The following is a 13550-nucleotide window of genomic DNA, read 5'->3' as shown; positions in this document are numbered from 1 at the left end:
GGGATGGGATGGGATGGGATGGGGTGGGGTGGGGTGGGGTGGGGTGGGGTGGGGTGGGGTAGAATAGAATAGAATAGAATAGAATAGAATAGAATAGAATAGAATAGAATAGAATAGAATAGAATAGAATTATTACTTTAAATGAACACTAATCAGCATACATTAAAATGAAATTTTGTTGCATTCAGCTCTCTGAATCCTCTGATTCAGAGGATAACCATTATGCATATATATATACACACACACACACACACACAACATATATGACACAGTGAAATATCACAATCTAGTTCACGTGTATACATGTACGTGGTGAAAAGAAAAGGAATCCTGCAAGGTTACAAGATGGATGGCATAAGGAACAAAGCTGCTACAGAATCTAGTAGTCCTACTATAGAAACTTTGAAACCTCTCTGTAGAAGCAGTGGTGGGATTCAAGTAATTTAACAACCGGTTCTCTGCATTAATGATTACTTCCAACAATCAGTTTGCCAAACTGCTCAGAAAGTTAACAACTGGTTCTCCCGAAGTGGTGAGAACTGGCTGAATCCCACCACTGCCTAGAAGGGAGCAGGAGAAACAGACCATAAAGTGGATGTGCTTATAAACAGTATCCTGAATAATGGGAAGTGAGCTTCCTATAGTCTTCTCAGCTGTCCTTACCACTCTCTGTATGGAGTTTCTATCTGAGGCACTGCTACCAGCAAACCTATCAAGAGCGACAGCCCCTCTAATATTGGAAGACTGCTATCACGTCATCACTAGTCCTTCTCTTTGTTAGACTAGACACAGCCAGTTACTTATTTACCATGAGACTGTGCAAAGTTTCAGATGGGTGCTTTGCTTGGAGGTAAAATTAAGCAAAACACAATCTTCAACACAACACAAATTGAATAAATAATACAATGTAGACTGAATGATCTGCGTTAGAGAATATTGCCTGGACAAGTAAGCAGGTTGCACTATGACACCTACTTTGAGTGTATCATTTAAGGCAGGGGTGTCAAACTCTATTTCATTGAGGGTCACATCAAGGTTGTGTTTGATCTCGGGGGCCCAAGGTGGGCATGGCCAACTCAACATCACTTGTGTCGGGGGCGCCTGTGGGGGGCCAAGTGCTCTGCCAGCAAAAACGGGTTACTGAGCTCCATTTTTGGGTGTGATGGCCTCCAACCCTCTGCCAGCGAAAACAGAGCTTGGGAGGGCCTCGCGAGCTCCATTTTTTCTGGCAGAGGCACCGCGAGCCAGTCCTTTCTGTTTCCAGGGTGGCCCCATGGGCCAGATCTAAACACCCCTCAGGCCCGATCTGGCTCCCGGGCCTTGAGTTTGACTCCCCTCATTTAAGGCTCCCCTCATTTAAACATTTTGAATGAGTGTGCATGATTCTATTTAAGAACATTCCTGCATACAGAAAACTAGCTGACCAGCAAGAAAGTTAGCCAAAAGTCATTTACAGATTCTTGTTTACTACATACAGATTTGGATTTTTGTTAAGATTTTCTCCGCCTACATTTTTAATAGGTACAATCTAGGAATAAACCTCCCTGCTCTTTATGCAGATTAGTTTTCAATGAACCATATCCAATAGCATTTCAGAATGTCATATACTGATTATTGGACCCATCACGCAATGCATTTCCCCTTGTTCAACCAGCATTAGCTTTTGAACTAAGCCTTTCTGGTTAGCTCAGTAAACAGTTTTTTCTAGCAATGCCATCTAAAGATTGTCCAGCTGGAGAAGATACGATCTTAAACTGCAGTGTCCTTCATGCTTCTCTTTTTGCTTTATTTTTCAAGCGTCCAATAGAGCCTGGCTCAATCGTTCTATAGGCAAAGTCCAATAAATGAATCCACAATGACCATGTTTGGTTCCCTGAGGCTAATCCTGAGTGGATCATTGCAAATCCCCCACCTCTCCTTTTTTCTATGGATTGCTCAATCCCATGTGCCCTCTGGCAGGACTTTATAATGTGAATTATTTTAAAGATAGGGTGGTCAAATGCTGAAGCAGCAATTCAACCATTCCATCAGGCAGAAAATAATAGAGTCACACACACACACACACACACACACACACACACACACACACGAGACAAGGTATAAAGAAATTCCACCCAAGGAGAGGAGTAGGAGAAGGGGAAGGAGAGGAAAGCGAAGAAGAAGACAGAGGAGAAAGGAGAGGAGGAGAGGAAAATGGAGGTGAGGGAAGTAGAGAGGGGAAAGGAGAAGGAAAGAGGGAAGGAGAGAGAACTAGAGGGGAGAAGGGAAGGAAAAAGAAAGATGGAAAAAGATGGACTGTTGTCATAAAATTGGGTGAAATATGGTGTATATGAGAAAGAAAAATGGGTATTTTTTTTTTTACTTGATGGTTATATAATCGACACCATAATGGAAGACAATATATGTTATAATATGATGGATGTTATCCAGAGGTGGGTTTCAGCAGGTTCTGGCCAGTTCTGGAGAACCGGTAGTGGAAATTTTGAGTAGTTCGGAGAACCGGTAGTAAAAATTCTGACTGGCCCCGCCCCCATCTATTCTCTGCCTCCCAAGTCTCAGCTGATTGGGAGGAAATGGGGATTTTGCAGTAAACTTCCTCTGGATTGGGAAGGGAATGGATATTTTACAGTATCCTTTCCCTGGAGTGGGGTGGGAATGGAGATTTTACAGTATTCTTCCCCTGCCATGTTCACCAAGCTACACCCACCAAGCCATGCCCTGCCCACCAAGCCACACCCACAGAACCGGTAGTAAAATATTTTGAAACCCACCACTGATGTTATCGCATATCTGTTTATATGTTACTACATAATTGTTAATGTATATATGACTACAATGACGATGATGATAATGTTTGTACGTTCGCATGTTAACATTTTAGACACGTAGAGAGCACACTGCTCAACATAGAAAGGAAATGTATGATATAAAACAATAAAGAAATATTAATGAAAAAAGAAATTCCTCCCAAGACAAAAATGCTACTATTTCCAATACAATTTTAGAAAAGTTTCTCACCTCTCAACTCTCTAAACGAAGTGATGTTCCTGACACATAATTATTAATTATTGCTTCCACTTAACAAAGTTCTGCCCAGCATTTAACATTTGTGATTTTTTTGGATGCAGCCTTATGGATCAAGCTGAAGCCAGCACCTATGACATTTTAAGGGCAGGGTTTCAAGATTGGTACGATGAAGTGGAATGACATTTAATTACTAATGTGCAGTCATTCACTCTGGCTAATTATGATCCCTGGGGTTTAGTGATCATGTGCAATTAACTTTTACTTTCATAAAAGCTTAATGCACTACGGAGCCATCAGTAGCAGAAAATGTTACATTTTGGAATTATTGACAGAATCCAAAATGAATAATATCTCTTCTCCAATAATTTTTTAAAGAGGAAAAAAAATGGTTGAATTTGATTGTCGTGATCTACATCAGAAGAAGCCAAGGGCATCATCTACCCAAGCATTAATTTGAAATTTGAACAACAAAACAAAACTAAGACATGTCTAAAATAGGCACTGTGACTTTTATAAGAAGAAGAGATTTACAACCAGCCCCTAAGGATAGTATCAAACTATATACCTTAATTACAATATGCTTACATTTTTAAAGTAAAAAAGTAAAAGATAGTTTGATACTGTCCTTAGCGGCTGGCTGTAAATCTCTTCCTCTTTTCATAACTATTTCACAACTAGTCCATTTTATAATTTTGGTGAAGAACTCTAGATCTAGGGAACATCACTCTTTTTCCAAAAATGATTAACACTTGAGCTAAATTGTACACACGAACTGAAAAATTTCCACTAGAATTATAATCAGGGAATATATTTATTTATCACTTAAAAACAACAACTTAAATGATGTGTATGTTTTGCCTTAAATCAGTGGTGGAATTCAAATTTTTTTACTGCCGATTCTGTGGGCGTGGCTTGGTTGACATGGTATGGCTTGGTGGGCGTGGCTTGGTGGGCGTAGCAGGGGAAGGAAACTACAAAATCTCCATTCCCACCCCGCTCCAGGGGAAGGATATTGCAAAATCTCTATTCCCATCCCACTCTGAGGCCAGCCAGAGATGGTATTTGCCAGTTCTCTGAACTACTCAAAATTTCCGCTACGGGTTCTCCAGAACCTGCTGAATAGCATCCCTGCCCTAAATGAATTTCTTCCTAATAGTGTCCCAAACAGCTAATTGGATTCATATATTCTGAAAGGATAGAGGTTGAGGCAGCAGGCTAGAAACCAGGATGGTAGATTTTGGAAGCAAAAAGATGATCTGTTTTCTGACTTGGGTCAGGAAAAGAAAACAAAAGGTGCTCGTTTGTTTTAATAAGGTTGACTTCTTGACATTGTTTGCAGTATATTTTGCAGCATCTACATTGAAACTGACTAGGATTGACTTGATTATTCGGTTCATTGATGACAGAATTCATCACCCTCTGGTGAGTCCTGATTCCTAAAATGTACGCTTTTAAAAGCAGCCACATATACAGTTTTGCACATCTCCTCCTAAGCGTGTCTTGGCTTGTCTGACTGCCAAAATGTTTTCCCAGCTAAGCCTTTTCCAAAATTGGTGCATACTGACCAATAGGTTCATTCTGACTCCAGTGGGCATCTTGACAGAGTGCTCTAAGGTGTATATATTATCACATTGAAAATGACCCCCAAGTGATAGCTGTAAGAGAAAAATCAGCCACCAAAGATTTTACTCCATTCAATAGTTAAATTGTTTCCCTGCTGCAAAAAATGCCCTGTATTTGCATTAACACAGATGCATCATGGAAGGGACAAAAAGGACTAACACATATGTGCTAGTCATGCCCAACTCTAGGGGGTGGTCTCATCTCCATTTCAAAGCCGAAGAGCCAGCGCTGTCCGAAGACGTCTCCGTGGTCATGTGGCCGGCATCACTAAATGGCAAAGGCGCACAGAACGCTGTTACCTTCCCACCAAAGGTGGTCCCTATTTTTCTACTTGCATTTTTTATGTCCTTTCGAACTGCTAGGTTGGCAGAAGCTGGGACAACTAATGCGAGCTCACCCCGTTACGCGGCACTCAGGAGTTGAAGCACTGAACTGCCGACCTTTCGATCGACAATCTCAGTGTCTTAGCCACTGAGCCACCGCATCCCTTGTTGATTCTTATATTATTGCAAATCCTACATCATCAGGGTTCCATGATTCCTGCAGACTTCTCAGATCAGAAATAATTTGCAATAGCCGATTCTTATATTATTGCAAATTATTTCTGTTCTGAGGAGTCTGCAGGAGTCATGGAACCCTGATGATGTAGGATTCTAAATCAGGTGTTCAGGATAATTTCATGGTTTAGGAATCTGATGCTGTAGGGTTCTAAACTCTGCATGAACATTCATGAATACTGAGGTCCATAATGGTGGAGTCATTATTCTAATAGAAGTGAGAAGAGCAACAAGATTTTGGTGGTACAGCCACCACAGTTTCTCCATGCATATATTTAAAGAATGAACATGACTCTCAGAGGTAAATCTCACCAGCACCTATCTTGGGACCTCTTGAGAATTTTAGAAAAACTGAGAAGAAATCATGGAATTTGACCATTATCTCACCAAAGTTTGGTCAGAAAGTAAAAACCCTGTGTCTACTTTTTCAATCTTCTCTCCATTTCCCAATTTTACAATTTTACACCTAAGGATGGGAATTCCCTAATGATGGGAATCCTTAGGATTTAAGATCATTCTATTACATTCTATGATGTATTACAATGATCCTCCTCAAAGGACTTTCCCATTGTTTTCTCTCCCAATTAAAATAACTTTTTATTTTTTTTTGGTATTTTAACTTTAACGAGCCTTGGTACTACAGTGGTTTAAAGCACCCTGTTATTAACACAGCTGCCTGCAATTTACTGCTGGTTCGAATCTCTCCAAGGCCCAAGGTTGACTCAGCCTTCCATCCTTTCTAAGGTAGGTTAAATGAGGACCCAGTTTGTGGGGGCAATAAGCTGACTTTGTATAAATATACAAAAGGATGAAGGCTATTGCTTAACGCACTGTAAGCCGCCCTGAGTCTCCGGAGAAGGGCGGCATATAAATCAAATTAAAAAAAAAAAAAAAAAACTTCTTAAGAATTTTTCTTAGTTTGTTTTCTTTTGCCTGCAATAAGGTTCTAATTGAGAAAAAGAAATAAACAATGCAGAGACAGACATAACTCCCTCTGGTTATGATACTGAATCATTTCTGATTATATATTTCTTCCATGAGAAAAGATTGCGCCTGGAGCTGATGTTATAGATTGCCATCTTGATCACGGAAGACATAGTACCATTTGTTTATGCCAAACTAGCTAAACAAAAGAGCAAAATTGTTTTAGGATTGCCAAAGAAACCCATTTATATTTCATAAAAGTGAAGACTTCCATTCAACAAAGATTTTAAAACAATGAAGAATATTACCGGTATGTCAGAATTGGAATTTGCAAAGCAGCACCTTGGGTTAACTTTTTTATTTTTTAATACACTGTTACGGAATGTCAGTTACAATACTCATAAATCAGTCTGAAAACCATCAATTTACATGTTTATTCCTTTGTCTCAGGGCTAAAGAGTGCAGTAGATTTTCAAATCACCTTTACTGTTTCTGACAGTTGATTCCTTTCATCTGTCTTCTGTAACATCTTTTCCAGCTTCCTCATGATTGATTATTTATATTAGTCTTTTGCTATGGGCTACAATGCTTTGTTGTCTATATCTGAAACTCTTATTTTTTTTTTCCCCTTCCTGATTGAAAAAGCTTCAGTTGTGAGAGTTCAGAAGTAGCAGTGTCTTTATATCATTATGACAATAGAGAGGGAAATTATATGTAAGAGATATTTTCCATTGGAAGTTCTCAGGCCCATTTATATGGTTACATGGTCATTCCACTAACTTTCAGAATAGTTTCACTCTATCGAAGTCCATTATGTTGCTAAGCTAACTATGCTTTTAAAAATAAATTTCAGCCAATGAATAGAGAATTCCATTTAATTCATGTTATCCAATACAATTTGCTACTAAAAATAGGAAAGCTGAACTGAATCATAGTAAAAACCCTGTGTTCATTAATTGCTAAAATAATCCTGCACAAACTTATTTTTTTATTGGAAGTACTAGGAGCTTCTAATACATATTAGGAGGTGTTCAGATCAAGACTTATTCAGAATCAAGAGACAACTGATTCCAGGGATCTTGGAATGTATTTCATTAATTATTTGTTGGACAGGAAGCTTCAGAATTGTAAAACATACTGGTGAAAGAAAGGTTTGATTGTTGGTGTTGTTACAAAATATAGAATGTTGCATATTAATGTAAAGAAGTAAATAGAAAAATAGACAGAAATAGAATTAGAAAGTAATATTAAAATCAACCAAAGCAAGTAAATAATGGATGCTTACTCCACCTCAGAATGAATGGAAAAATTATTCAAGTTGTCATATTTTCAGTTTTTATTATGAAATAAGGACAGGAGAAACTCAGCACAAGTTCAATCATTTTGAACACCGACCAGTACGCTCCCATAGAGAGGGGCTCCTCTGGGTGCCGTCGGCCAAACAATGTCGACTGGCGGCCCCCAGGGGGAGAGCCTTCTCTGTGGGGGCACCTACGATCTGGAACGAGCTCCCCCCGGAGATACGGAGGATTCCGGATCTGCGTACCTTCCGTCGCGCGCTTAAGACGTTTTTATTCCATCAAGCTGGCCTGACCTAAACTTTTTCCTCTTTTTAAATGGAATTTTAAATTTGGTTTTAATTTATTGGGGTTTTAAAATGTCTCAGCCAAATTTATTTAATTAGTTTTATCTCTATTTTAAATTTTGTATCTACATGTTTTATTTTATGGCTGTTCACCGCCCTGAGTCCTTCGGGAGTAGGGCGGTATACAAATTTAATAAAATGAAAATGAAATGAAATTTTAATTAGCATTCATAAGGATTAAGAAAGGGACATGGAGGCTGTGGCTAAGACGCTGAGCTTGTCGATCGAAAGGTCGGCAGTTCAGCAGTTCAAATCCCTAGTGCCACGTAACGGGGTGAGCTCCCGTTTTAAGAAATAAAATTAAAAAGATTAAGAAATAGATGTTTTTTAAAAAAACCTCCAAAATACTCAAGTTTGAACTCACCATTATTTTTTTCCCTTACAGGTTGAATTCCACTTTCTGTCACATAAATACCTCTTTACTTCTTTATCAAATCCCACAAAGATTTCTCAGCAAGCTTGTAGATCAGAAGATCCTTTCTAATTTATTTATTCTTGCTTTGTTTCAAGACTTCAGACTGAAACTCTGAAATGAGCAAACTCAGTTTTACCAATCAGGTCCTTCTGATGTAAAGGAAGACTACTGCATTGTAGATAAATCTATTTCAGGACTTATTTAAAAGTGGCATATCTATTCTGATTTGGCATTTTGAAGGGAAACATTGTTTTAACCTGAGCCCTTGAAATAAAACACCATTCAATTAAATACCTCCAAATTTTGCACAGTATGGATGATGATGATGATGATGATGATTATACAGTTGTGTATATGTATTGCTTGTATACTGTATATAGTATCCTCAAGAAATGATACATTTCTAATTACAATATTTGTAACAGATCTTTACTAACCTTAGTATGTAGCTTGTAATTACATACAAGTATCTCAGTGGAGATACTTTTTGTCCAGTTTAGACTCTTATGAAAATATTTAGGTGAAACTGGATTTACTTTGCTATGTTACCATTTAATAAATGCTATTTCTGCTTTTTTTTCTTTGAATTTAACAAATAATGCATTGATACTATACTTTGAGAAATGTATTAATAGTAGTGTAAATGGTTAATAAATAAATAAATATTATAGTTTGATTAATTGATTGTGTTGGTAAGAATATTGCACACTGTTTTCATAGTAGCAATTCAAGTTGAACTAATAAATGAACTATGTTTCTTTTAAATAAAAAGTATATTTGGGCAGGGAATCGGGGTGAAATGCTCCCGGTTCGGACCGGATCGCCCGATCCGGTAGCGATGGAGGCGGGTGGTTCGGAGAATCGGTAGCAAAAATCCCTGCCCCCCCCACCATGCCCAGCTGAGCCGCATGATCATCAGAGGCTTTTTTTTTTTAACTTTTAAAAGCATTTTTTCTACAACCTCTTCCGACGAAAAAATGCTTTGAAAAGTTTTTTTTAAAAAAGCCTCTGATGATCGCACGGCTCAGTTGGGATCATCAGAGGCTTTTCAAAGCATTTTTTTCTGCAACCTCTTGGCCGAAGAGGTGGTCAAAAAAATGCTTTGAAAAGTCTCTGACGATCCCTGCTGAGTTGCCTGATTGCCAGAGAGGCTTTTCAAAGCATTTTTTAAAAAGCCTCTGATGATCCCAGCTGAGTTGCCTGATCGGCAGAGGCTTTTCAAAGCATTAGAAAAAATGCTTTGAAAAGTTAAAAAAAAAAAGTTGGCCACGCCCACCCAGTTACATTATCCCCACACACTAAACCACACCCACAGAACTGGTAGTAACAAATTTTACATTTCACCCCTGCAGGGAATATATACTATAAGTTATGAAAACTGCAGTTTTATAACTACTGTGCCAATATTCAAAGATGTTAGTTAAAAGCCATCCATTTATATTTTAGAAATGTGACAGAATGATAACATTACATTGAATGACAAATTGATACACCTCATTAAGACTTACACACAAAAATAACTATGATATGCATAGATAAATGCTTTTCTTTTTAAAATCTCTAAACAGAGGGCAAGGTTGGCATAGCCAAAACCAGGGGTGAAATCCAGCAGATTCTGACAGGTTCTGGAGAACCGGTAGCGGAAATTTTGAGCAGTTCGGAGAACCAGTAAATGCCACCTCTGACTGGCCCCAGAGTGGGGTGGGAATGGAGATTTTGCAGTATCCTTCCCCTGCCACGCCCACCAAGCCACACCACCCCCACCAAGCCACCCCCACAGAACCGGTAGTAAAAAAATTTGGATTTCACCACTGGCCAAGCCAATATTAAATACACTGGATTAGAAGCTGGTACATTAAATTCTAGCCTTGCTTTTGGCACAGAAACCAGCTAAGTGACCTTGGGCCAGCCATTCTTTCTTGGTCCTAGGAAGAAGCAAAATTAAACCATACTAAAAAAAAATGCAAAAAAATTGTCTATATATTTGCCATCAGAAGTAGGTTCCACATAATTTTTCCACTAGTTCGCTGCGCACTGAAAATGTGCTCACGTACCTTCCATGCATGTATACAGCCTTCTGTGCACGTGCTTTGCTCGTGCGCACGGCTTGCACGCATGCACGCGGCTTAGAAAATGTGGCTAAGTAGGATGGCATAGTGCCGAGGCGGGTGGACAGGCCCACACCCACCCGCCGATCGCCACTACCGATTCGCCCGAACCGGTCTGAATTGGTTGAATACTACCACTGTTTGCCATGGGTCATATCTGACTTGAAGATGCATTCACACAAACACACAAATCAATTTAAAAAGAAAAGAAATACGTACTGTTTATAATTATTCTATTTCTATTACGATAGATACAATATCTGTATTAACCTGCACTACTAAGAATTAACTTTGAACCTTGTTCAAAGGTTCAAAGGATGAAATTGATTAGTTCTGTCTAAATGGGGCCACCTTTTTAAATAATATATATATACATATACATACATACATATACATACATACATATATATATATATATATATATATATATATATATATATATATATACGTGTGTGTGTGTGTGTGTGTGTGTGTGTGTGTGTCAATCGCAATGCCAATCTATGTTTTCCAAACTAGTTAGGACCTATGAACCATTCTGTTATGTATTTGTTAGCTTGTTAGATTTATATCACTCCTGTCTGTAAGAAAGGCTTATGTGGCATTCTCCATTTTTTTTCCCTCCATAGTAAGAGTCTTATAAAATAGATTTGACTGTCAGACAGCAACTGCCCCAAATTCACCTTCTGTGGTTGAGAATAAATTGAACCTCAGTGCCCCCAATGGCAGTCTGACACCTTAAAGGAGTACACCAGTCTTCTCTCAACGTTCTTAATATTCCTTTAATTCTTCAGCTCCAATTAAGAACATAGAGAAAACACCAATGGGTGTGGCCCTATATGGAACAGAAAGGCCTTCTTTTTTTAAAAAAAATAAAAAATAAAAATAGTAATTTCTTTTTTTCCCCATAACAACCACATTAATGAAATAACTGTTTACATCTGATTTTGTTTTGTTTAATTTAAACTTAAATTGACATCCTAACTTCACAGTGTTGGAGACAATTCCAAAGATTCATTTCCTGAGTTTCAATTTCATTCTAAAGTGGCAGCCACTTAACATCGTCAGCTCCCTTTGCTTTTAACTGAATAAAGGTCAAATAATCAGACATCTAAAAGGACAGCTCATTTATCATCCTTTGGTAAATGTGTCAGTAGCTAATCTTTAGCACAGGATGGTAGCACCACACAATGAAAGGTTAATGGATTCAAAGCATTGGCTTTACCACAAGAAGTATGTAATGATGGATCCAGACAGAAATTTCAATTTTCATTCAGCAGCATGGAAAGTGGTTTATACAGAGAATTTCTGTTTATTACAGTTTGTGTATTACCCAGCAAAAGTACATCATGGTTAGGTCAAGAATGAGCCTAAAACAGACTTGGAGACCTAGTGCTTATATGGTTACTTGATCCATGAATCGGTAATCTTGGTTAGTTCAATGGTTATTATTAAAACAATTTATTTCTAAACTACTGGTAAATAATCATGACAGAGCAATGAAAGTCTAAATGTTTTTTTATTTGATTTATATGCCGCCCTTCTCCGGAGACTCATGGCGGCTTACAATGTGTTAAGCAATAGCCTTCATACTTTTGTATATTTATACAAAGTCAGGCCCAAAATGGGGCATGGGGATGTGTAGCACAGGCCCCCTGTGGCCCGTGTTTGCTTCCATGAGGCTGCAGGGAAGCCTACTACCAAAATGGGGCACGAGGGACAGCATGTCCCCCCCTCCCGTGGCCCATGTTTGCTCCCAAGGGGGTGCAGGAGGCCGAATGTTGCCTGTCACACCCCCTGGCCACGCCCACCATGGCCACGCCCACCCAGCCGGTCATTAGGGTAGAGAACTGGTTGTTAAATGATTTGAATTCCACCACTGATTAAGGTATAAACCAAAAATATTTCAGCAGTTCACCTTTGTTCATCCCTGAATCCATATCATCTTGGCAAGATCATCTTCCTTGTCTTAACCTTTCAGGTATTGAGACTGTTTCAAGGTGCCTTGTCATAAAAATATGGGACTGAGCTCTGATGGAGTGTGTCTATGAATGAGGTAGGCAATGTGATGTAATGTAGCAGGTTCCCAGGAAGGAGGGAGCACAGTCCGAGGAGGAGGGAATGACAAGAGATAATAAAGTCCAGAACTGGATAATGGGAAGACGAGATTTACATAGACATTTCCTAGAACAGGGATGGCTAACCTTTTCCAGACCAAGTGCCCAAAGTGTGCGTGTGCCCATGCGAATGTGCGCCCGAACCCCCAAAATGCAATGCGTGCGCACCAGGAGTGGGTTCTAAATTTTTTTACTACCGGTTCTGTGGGCGTGGCTTATTTTGTGGGTGTGGCTTGGAAGTCATGTGACTAGGTGGGCGTGGCTAGCTGGTCAGAGTCATTTCTGGAAGGTCCTTGCACTTACGACCAGTCCTCGCACTTACGACCCGACTCATTTGTTTGCTTTTAACACTGATCAGCTGTAGGACGGCCCTTTGAAGCCCCGCGGCAAGAGTTTAAACAGTTTTTTTTCCCTCTAGTCATCAGCTGGGATTCAGGAGGCAGCAATAGATTGGGGGTGGGACCAAATAAAAAGTAAGAATAACGTGGGGGGTGGGAGGGTGGGGGGGAACCGGTTCAGTGACGTCATATCGTCACCGCTACTGGCTCGGCCAAACCGGACTGAATCGGAAGGAACCCACCACTGGTGCACACCCCTGTGCATGTGTCCCACCTCACACATGCATGCGTGGGCCCCTTGAATGCACCCCTGTGCATGTGCATGCTGCCCCATACATTCACCCTGCCCCCGTGCATACGTGCAGCAGAGACCCGAAGACCAGGTGACCAGTGGGAGCTGCGCACACATGTGCAGCAGAGCTGAACTGGGGCGACAGCTTGTGTGCACACAGAGAGGGCGCTATGTGCCACCTCTGGCGCGCGTGCCATAGGTTTGCCATCACGGCCCTAGATATCAGCCAGGATGTATCTGTTAAGTTAGAGTAGTATAGATTTACTCTGGCAAGATTCTGTCTATATAATGTAAGAGCCGAACTTTGGCTGGATTGTGTTATGTCTTGGGTTAGGCCTGACATGAGTTTAGCCACCAAATTTTGATGTCATATCACCACAACTTGATGGCAAATGTAAATGTCATGCTAAAATCTCAGAGCAACCATACTTAGTCTCCAATCTGTATTTAACCATCAAACTTTCCTTCCAAAGCAGAATGTAGGAAACAATCAGTTGATATGGTCCT

This window comes from Pituophis catenifer, unplaced genomic scaffold (assembly GCF_029215685.1).
Source record: "Pituophis catenifer annectens isolate HBS135680 unplaced genomic scaffold, rPitCat1.0.hap2 SCAF_7, whole genome shotgun sequence".
Classification (NCBI taxonomy): Eukaryota; Metazoa; Chordata; class Lepidosauria; order Squamata; family Colubridae; genus Pituophis; species Pituophis catenifer.
This window is presented reverse-complemented; position numbering follows the sequence as displayed.